Source organism: Castor canadensis, chromosome 12 (genome assembly GCF_047511655.1).
Source record: "Castor canadensis chromosome 12, mCasCan1.hap1v2, whole genome shotgun sequence".
NCBI classification, from domain to species: Eukaryota; Metazoa; Chordata; class Mammalia; order Rodentia; family Castoridae; genus Castor; species Castor canadensis.
Genome location: NC_133397.1, coordinates 35,974,850 through 35,985,184, shown reverse-complemented (window position 1 = coordinate 35,985,184; position 10,335 = coordinate 35,974,850).

Genomic DNA, 10,335 nt, shown 5'->3' with positions numbered 1-10,335 from the left:
GGGACTGTAGGGAATAGTTGCTTCCTTCTCCCCTGTAGGTGGGTCTAGCAGAGACTCTTCGCACAGGGAGTCATCCGGTAAAAACATCCGGAACCCCTCTTCCTTTGGAGACCTCACGTCAAGTGCGCGCCCATTTTCATCTTTGGGTACCGGATGCCCCTTAAGAGACTGACCAATCACTATCCGCGGTCTTTCCCCACGGAGAGCGCGCATGGCCAGCCAAGATTTCCATTGGCTGTTGCGGGATGGGGGCGTGCCCGGAGAGGATATCCCCTGCAGCTAGGGAAGTGAGCTCTGCTTTCCCGCTCTTCTCTTCAGCGCAGGGCGGATGGCGCCCTCTGGTGGCCATTGGGGGAAACGCCGTGCGCTGTTGCCCCTGGAAGCACAGCGACTCGCTTAGCGATTGGAAAGGAAAGCCATTTGGTCCACATGGAAAAGGAAATACCTAGATTCGAGGAGGAGTCAGTCCTGCTGGATAAGAGCTCAGACTCTGGGCCCCGACTGCCTGTGGTCATTTCCAGCTCCACGCTTACTGAGTTTCCTCCCTTTCCTGAGCGTCACCTGTACCTCAGAGAGTTGCAGTGAGATTTCAAAGAATTGATATGCTTTAGATTCACGCAGTGCCAGACACATAATCAATAGGTGCATAATAGACGATAACTGGTGATAGATGCGTGGTTTATGGAGCGTTTTGGAGTTTGAAGGACTAACGACTCCTAGTTCTGCATCCTAAGTAGCATGGTTAGATTATTTAGGTTTTTTGTCTCAGTTCCTCTTCCTGAGGACAGACTAACAATAGCACTTAAGTTGTGGTTTAATTGAGATAATGCTGGTGAAATCCCCAATATACAGCAACTGATAAATGTTGGCTCCTATTATCATTTAACTATTGTGACTATTATTTCTTATTTTCCTTTGCCAGAAAGAGGCCACTTCAGTCCAAACTGGCCCCATTCAAAAGAGGAATAGTAGTTTACTTTGCCTGGAGTTTATAAATTGTGTCATTCACATGTGTGAAAATGGGACTTGGAAAATCTTTGCATCACAGTCTTGCCTAAAATTTACATCACTCTTTTAGTGATGTCTTCTTAAGTACTTCACCAGAGCACAATATTGTAGTTACTAACTTTTTGGTGCAGAATTAGTTTATCAGAAGATACTAGTTGACTCTAGTATTGAACAGTATTCTGAGAGCAGGGCACAGAGAATGACATATTGTGATGGTGTAGGATAAAGATGTCAGGGATTTGAAAGTAAAGGACCTAACAACATATACTGTAAAGTAATGGGACGAATGATGGGGATAGGACCTATGGCGTGAGGAGGTGGCTGGGTGAGTGATAGTTGACAGAAAGGAAACCTGGAGTTCTCGTGAGCCATGAGAACAGCACTGGAATAAGACTCAGAGACTTGAATTCTGGCTATAACTTACTTTCTGGCAATGTGACCTTGGACAAGTAATTTATATTTTCTGAGAATTGCTTTCCATGTTAGTAAAATGGAAATAAAATGAGATTCACTTGTACAGTGGCATGCACTCTGTGATGACTAGTTGTTGGGTTATTATTATTAATTTCCTCAAAAGTATGTTATGAGGATCGTAGAAAAAATGAAATCTGTTAAGTTGTTTCTATTCCAAGAACTTTGAAGGCCCCTTTAACTGGGTCACTTGTGTGACTTTCTGCAACACATAGACTTTTATTTAGGGACAGAAGAGTAAAAGAGTATACAATTGCTAGAAAGTGTGTGTGTGTGTGTGTGTGTGTGTGTGTGTGTGTGTGTAATGGACAGGTAGACTAACCTTTCCAAATTCCCTCTGTTCATTTGGTTATCTCAGATTCCTGGATGCTTCTTTCCTTTCCCATAAATTTGCCCACCCCTCATTCTTGGCCCCACTTTTGGCCTATAAGAGAAAACTCCATCTATAGCTGGGCCCTTTATACTGTTACCTCAGGTGTCTTGGCAGCCCCAGGATTCTGAGATTCTTCTTAGAGTTAATGACCTAGTAATGGGAAGTCCAAAGATTGGGGGCGGTACTGGTAAGTGCAGGAATAGTGGGCTGGGTGGGTAGGACAGAGGACATACTCTATAATTAATAATTAACAACTATTATTTTGGTGGGATTATGGTCATTTAGAAGGCATGTTTTTTCATTATGAAGATGTACATGAAGTTATTTTTCAGTTAAAAATGAAAAGAGGCAGAACTATTAGCAGGCAAATCTGGGACTTTTGTGTTGGGCAGACTTAAATTGGAGTCTCATCCTCTACTGTGAAATCTTAGTCAGTTGATAGTTTTGCTGAAACATTTTAATAAAGACATTGGAAATTCATGTCAGAGTTGATGTTAATGCATTCTTAAAGAGAATAGGTAAAAAATGGTTTTACATAGAAGAAATTCTGATCAGCCTAAAAATAATGCAAAGAAAAGAACTCCAGTATCCTTGTCCTGTAACATCTTAAAGAGCTTGTTGAAATGTTCTGTTCCTTCCCATAAGAATAAATTTTGAGTTCAACAAGCATGAACTTGAGTTCTTTCCTATTCCTTCCTAGTCTTTAGGGATGATTCTATTGAAGGAAGTGTGGCATCCTATCATTCCTAATGAGTGTTACAGCAGAGAAATCCAGCTTCAATGGTTTGTACATGTACTTTTCATCCTGAGCCTAGAACTGAGGCAGCTGCAACTCTGGGATGCTGGAGGCAGACTTCCCTGTCCCAAGGTTGGACCAGGTCAGGGTCTGGCAGCCATGGGTGAGGCCCTCCCTGCCCGGAGCCCCCAGTGTTGGATCACCCACCACACACATGGGACAGAGGCCCGTGCAGAGAGTAGGACCTCTACTGTGTAATTGTAGACTAGTTGCTTGTTTTGTGTTTTTTTTTTAATATGCAATGGGGATAATTGCAATACTAGTCAAGTAATAAAAAGGAATGGAGTATTGACACATGCATCAATATGAATGAATTTCAAAATAATAATAATAATAGGTATAAGATATCAGACAAAAAGTATACAGCACATGATTGTATTTATAAACATTGTAGAAAATGCATATAAATATGTATTGTCAGAAAGATAATGGTTATCTGAGGATAAGTACCTGGAAGATGTGTAGCAGCTTACAAAGGGGCATGAGGAAATTTTTGGAGGTGATGGACGTTCATTGTCTTGGTTGTGGTGATGGCGTCACAGGTGTATACATATATCAAAACTCACTAAATTGTACACTTCGAATATTTGCAGTTTATGAATCTCAGTACTTCATCAAACCTGTGAAAATAGTAGATAATGAAACTTACTCATAGTTTACTACTGTAATGAAAAAAAAAGTAACAGGAGCAAAGCAGACAATCAGTACATGGGCACTTTGATTCTTCCTTGTTTTCACACATTTTGTAAAGACATTAGGATATTAGCTTTAGTATATATCACATGGCAAGACCTATCAGTGAGTAACACAAGGTACAATTTCCTGCTTCTTTTAGGCTCATTATTGTAAGGATTAAGTGACACCACCATGTGAGGAGCAGAGCTGAGCATGGAATAGCACTCAGTAATTTTTTTACTGTTATCATTGCTATGGGTTTGATGGACAGCACAGGGTGACTGATTACTTAGTACATGTTGTTTGTAATTATAGTCATTTCCATTACTTTTATGGATGGACATAAAAGACTAGCTGAAGGATCAAGGAAGTTTGCCTTTTCTGAAATTCCTTGATGGATTTAGATTTTTGCATTTGTTTTGGGCCAAATAATGACAGAAAGATGTGGAAGAAATTTGGTGACTGTCTTTGTCAGGAATATAACAACTCATCATGATTGTTAATAGAGATGATGCTAAAGACATTAGGTGCATTTACAATGATCAACGAGTTAAGATGGGATTAAATGGTTTCCAGTCCTTAACAAACTGATACTAACATTTGGTAGACATTATCTTAGCATCAGACATTAGTGTGTCCTGAGAAAACCCTTTAAAATGAATATAGAGATTCTGACCCAGTGGTTCCGGGATGGGCCATACCTCATCAATGCACATACCACGGATTTAATCCAGGTGGCTGCAGACCATACTTTGAGAAATACTAGTGTAAGATATTTGGAACTTTGGACAGTTCCCCATGACCTTGCACTGGGCATTTTCAGGACCCAGGACAGCACCCAGATTCACAGTCTCCATTTGCTGAGAAATTGGTTCCAGTTCTGTTTAGGGATTGCACATTTCTCTAGAGAAAAAAAAAAACAAACCTGTGTTCCTAAAGACTACACATATGGGAAATGAAATTTCTAGTTCTTGAAGGCAAATGAGGAAGAGGCATACAGGTGAACCTCAAATCAGAAACCATTCTAAGCCCAGAACGCTTAATTTGGACACGGAAAGAGCACAACTAGTCTTTAGAGGGTCTGAGACCCTCCTGGGATTGTACAGAACATTGTTAGGAAATTTATGTATTTTAATGTATGGGGAAATTAAAATTAAAATTAAATTTTTCTCCACGTGAGGATGGAAATGTTTTTGATCAACTAACTAACAAGAGGTTTATGTACTTTGATAAACCTCTTAAGATTTGGCGAGTGACCAGAGAATTTTATTTAAGCAATTCCTCATTGTTATTCAAGCACTTAATGTCTGTATCTCTTCAGCTATGACATCAATAGAAAAGCAAACAATCTCTGAAACTAACTCTGACATCTCAAACCACAAGTTGAAGAACTCTTCAATGTGTAACTGAAGTCCATTAAAGTTGAAACAAAATACAATATATCTAATAGTGGCTAATCTGGAAACTCTATATTTCTAAAAGAACTGTCTTATTATAAGCCACAGTTACTGTGAGAAGTGAGGTGATTTGGATGAATAAGAAGTTTTCTTCATGTATCATTTTATCTTTAAGTATTCTTATCCTTTATAGCTTTACCAATAGATAAGTCAGTGATCATGGAGTATTAAGTTAGGCAACATTTTCAGGAGGTCAAAGTATTTCTATAGACAACATGATGGTCATTAACAATATTTCACTTAAAATATATTCCCAAAGCAACCTATTTAATAGCAAGCAAACTGTCTCACGTTCATCATCTGTGCAACTGTCTGATGGTAAGCTGTAGTTTGATATTCTAATATGTGTAATACATGTAAAGTGAAAGACATTCTATCAAAGATGTAGCTATTTGAATTATCTGTCATGAAAAGTGTCCTTTGACTGTAGAGAAGGCTGTCTTGAGTCAGTTCCAATAAGACATGAGTTATTTCAGTAGAGAGGAGAAAGCAGAGCTATTAATATGCTCATTAGCTCCACAGGAGACCAATGGAGGCAGATTGTGTCCATGACCCTGTCATTCTTCTTTCTATGAGGAATTGTGAGATAGAAATTATTGGTTCAAGTCTTAAAGCAGTTCAGCAAACTTTGTGAATTATTTGTGAGCGTCAGAGTAAAGATACTCTAGACAAGTTGTTTTCTTGGCTTTGTGACACCAGTTTCTCAAGTTCGATTCTCCACCTCTACTCTCACAGATGCTCATGTTCAATCTCTTTACAGGCTCTATCTCATATGCTTGACCTCCTAGGCTCCTTTCTGGGTCCTGTTTATTCTACTATCTTCATGGATTTCATTTAATCCCCTAGCATTAATTCCATGTGTATGCAGATGACTCCCAAATGTAAATCCCGTCTTGACCTTCCCTTGAGCTGCAGGCTCATAAATCAAACTGCCTACTTGATGTCAAATTGCCTACCTGACTTGAGTGTTCAATAGGCATTGAACTACAGCTATTCATTCGCTGCTTTTTTTCCCCCCTAAACTGTTCTTTCAGTCTCTTCTTTGAAAAATGTATCACTTTTTCCTAGTTTCTTATGATAAAAACCTAGAAGTCTTTCCATTCTTTTTTCATATGTCATATTCAGTTAATTAGTTTTATTTCCAAAATATGTCCTCAGTATGTTCACATCTTTCCATTTCTGCAACTATCATCTGTAGATTAAACAACCAGCATTTCTCTGGACTATTTCAATGTTGATTTGACTATTGGAGTGGGACTATTTTTGTCCTATTCCAATCCAGTCTCCCAACAGAAATCAAATAAGTGACAAATCAGATCATATCACATATCTTCTTAATACTCACCAGTGGCTCTCACCAAATTTAGGATAAAATCTCCTTTTTTCTTTTCATGACCTTCCAGACCCTACATGATAAGGTCATGGTCATATCTCTGATGCATCTCCTCACACACTGTCTTGCTTTCTCTGCTCCAGCCTCATTAGCTTTCTCTCAGCTATCTAAACTCACCAAGCTCATCCTTACCTCAGAGGTTTGGTTCTGCTATTTATTCTGCCTGGAACTTTCATATTTAATATTTTCACATGGCTGGCTATTTCTCTATATTCAGATTCCTATTTAAAGGACTATTCATGACAGAATTCATTCATTCATTTCTTTTTTAGTCACTGTCACTTACCACTTATTGGGTACACATTTTGTATGTCACATATTCAAACAAGCAAAATAAAGGGGAGATGTCATTATTTTTAATAATTAGGATTGCCATTTGTAGTCTAAATCTTATAGCTTAGCACAATAACAAAATCGTTTCCTTTTACATGTCACAGTCCATGTGGGGTAGAAGATTGTGGAAATGGGGGCTGGGGAGGAAGTATCTGATCCATCACTGCTTTCTGTCCATTTTAATGTTTTCTGTGTCTGAAGACTTCTGTCTGTGCTGCCATCAGTCAGTGAGGTCTTCATTGTGCTCTGTTCCTCAGGTCCATTCTGGTTATCTAGCATCCTTTTGTTCAAGGCGAGCTGCCCTCTTCTGGTCCACTGGTATTCTCTCGGCCACCTCTGTACTCTTACTAGGGTTAGGAAAAGTCTTTCGATGCTCCTCTATACCATTCTTTGCTGAAGGAGACTTAGGAGCTACCAGAGAATAGCTACATCAGAATCTTTTTCTGCCTGATCCTCCCAGCCTCATTCTGCTTTGCCAGAGCCACGCTTGGCTATGTGGGACATGATAAGAGATTTTAAGAAATTCTCTCCTTTCAGATTTCTCAACATACTTGGAGTGCTGTATCACCCAATCAGTTTCTTTTTGGGGAGAGGCCAGGAGAAGAGATTCTATTTTTTTTTTCAGTAACCATCACCAATAATTTTCTATCTTTCTTTTATCTTCTGTTTTTGAAGCCTATTTCCTTTAATTCAGAAAGGTCTTCCATCTTGTCTCTGTGTAGCGGGAAAACTGCCATCGAATCTAGTTTATGGATAAACTCAATGCTCTCTTCCTCCAGGCTTTGGCTTCTTGATGTTCAAAGTCAAGCTCTTAGAAATTAAACATAAAAGGACAAAGCAAAGAATTCCCTCCTCAAATATCTTTATTTTCAAGACTATTGTCTCTTGTATGAATGAAAACATCTACTTACATACTCAAAGCCATCGAGAACAGTGCTTACAGACAGGAACTACTTCTTCAAGGGCATGAGGAAGGGTAGTGTGTGCATGTGCAGCAGGATTGGTTGTGGAAAGGAGAAACTGCAATGAAAATCTGAGCATATCACTCCTCCACTACATCTTGTGTGTGAGTAGTTTTCCTCCCAGAAGATAATCTCCATGACAGCAAAAAAGACCTTGACAATCTTGCTTTCTTATCCATTCCCGGTGCCTGGAACAGTTGCTTGTATAAAGTAAATATCCGTTAACTAAGCAACTTGCAATTATTAATCAATTACTTAATATTTGTTGAATGAACAGATGAGTGCTTTGACATTTTCCCAAAGCTCAGTTTAAGCCATGACTTCTCTCTGCTTATCTCTTCCTTTTCTATTTCTCCTAAAATTATTTGAATGACCACAGATTACCAACAGAATCATGCTGGCATTCTAGGACTCTTATCTTCCCAGACTCTCTCTTCAGATTCTGTCATATAAATACTTTGTAGACTGTGTTCAAGGGATTCTCTGAAGCAAAACTACTAGGGATGCACTAGAATTACCAATGCAAAGCTGAGGGGGTCTCTTCTAAGAAGAAAGACTGAAACAAGTTGCAGTTTTATAATCCAGAAATTAAAATAATTCAAGATGACTGAACTTAAATACATGCATGTTTTATTGTAACACATTTTCCTTACTGTATTTGAATTTCTGGAGTATTAAAATCATTAGGGCATGACAATCACTTTACACAGATTAAAGCAACTTAATAAAATGTTAATAAGGAATAAAATAAAAAATGTTGCACAAGGAAAGCAAATATTTTAGAATTTGAAGGGAGGAAGAAAAGAAAGAGAATCCATTTATTCTCATGTGGGTTCAATTTTTTGGCTGTTAAAATTTTGCTTTTTAGAAGCTGGTCTTGAACTGTGATCCTCCTGTCTCCGCCTCTTGAATAGTTTGGAATACAGGCATGATCTAAATGATCTCCACATCCTCTTTAATGCCTTGTCTCCTCTTTCTTCACATCAGAATTGACTCCTAGCATGTTTCTTTACCTCTATTTAGCACATATTTCATTCTACCATGCAGCTGAATGGGTCGATGATTTTTTTTTTTTTCTCTTGAGGTTGTAAGCCTCTGGAGAACAGGAATGAGTTTCTGTACATTTTAGTTTCTTTTTCTTTTTCTGTCACCACACCTGCAGCATTGCTTTGCATGCCACAGGTGTTGTATTATTAATGCTTCCATTCAACCAACACCTAAAATCTGCCATGCTCCAGGCACTGGACTTTGCCCTTAATAGAGTTAGATACACAAAGATCTCTGCTTGTGACTAAACAAAAGCCTTTTTTACATTGTTATTTTTGATTAAATAGATTGGAGTTTTATTTCAATATTGCAAGGCAGGTGGTTTCATTTTTTAAATTTTTAAATAGTAGATGCAGGACTTAAAATAGATGGCTATACTTTTCATTATGTGTCATTCCCAGATTTATCCATATTTTTGCTCTGTTCTCACTGTTTAGAAAATGGAGCCAATTTCTCTATGCACACGGACACGTAGATATTTCTTACAGGTTGGAAGGAGGGGTCAGGGCTGTGAATTTAATCTCTGTGCACCTGTTTCTGTCTTAGCTTGATTCGCTTTGCCAGGCAAAGTCCTTTTGGAAACATTTATTAGTTGAGTAAATATGTATTGAGTATCTTCTGTGCACAAAGCACTGACCAGTTCTCCTGAGGTTTGGTTGTACTCTTGGGAAGCAAGCAGTATTTCCCCTACACAAAAACTCCAGTCTGGCTTTGAGGCGGTTCTGACTGGAGAGCTGAGGGCTTCTAGTTGCAACTAGTTGGTGTTGAGATGGAGCTAGATTTTAAGACACTTGGATTCCTGCTTTTTTTTCACCTTCCCGGTATTTTATTATTTCACTCTGCCTGGTATTTTGAAATGCGATGGCCATTGCAAAGCACAGCTGTCTGTGATTGTTGTTATTACTTCTACAAAACAATCTGAATTGAAAAGTAATGGCTACCACGAACAACAGGTATTGGCGAGGATGCAGGGAAAAAGGAACCCTCTTACACTGTTGGTGGGAATGTAAACTAGTACAACCACTCTGGAAAAAAATTTGGAGGCTACTTAAAAAGCTAGACATTGATCTACCATTTGATCCAGCAATACCACTCTTGGGGATATACACAAAAGACTGTGACACAGGTTACTCCAGAGGCACCTGCACACCCGTTTATTGCGGCACTATTCACAATAGCCAAGTTATGGAAACAGCCAAGATGCCCCACCACTGATGAATGGATTAAGAAAATGTGGTATCTATACACAATGGAATTTTATGCAGCCATGAAGAAGAACGAAATATTATCATTCGCTGGTAAATGGATGGAATTGGAGAACATCATTCTGAGTGAGGTTAGCCTGGCCCAAAAGACCAAAAATCATATGTTCTCCCGCATATGTGGACATTAGATCAAGGGCAAACACAACAATGGGATTGGACTTTGAGCACATGATAAAAGCTTTAGCACACAAGGGAGGGGTGAGGATAGGTAAGACACCTAAAAAATTAGTTAGCATTTGTTGCCCTTAATGCAGAAAAACTAAAGCAGATACCTTAAAAGCAACTGAGACCAACAGGAAAAGGGGACCAGGAACTAGAGAAAAGGTGAGATCAAAAAGAATTAACCTAGAAGATAACACACATGCACAGGAAATTAATGTGAGTCAACTCCCTGTATAGCTATCCTTATCTCAACCAGCAAAAACCCTTGTTCCTTCCTATTATGGCTTATACTCTCTCTACAACAAAACTAGAAATAAGGGCAAAATAGTTTCTGCTGGGTATTGAGGGGGTAGGGGGGAGAGGGAGGGCGTGGAGTGGGTGGTAAGGGAGGGG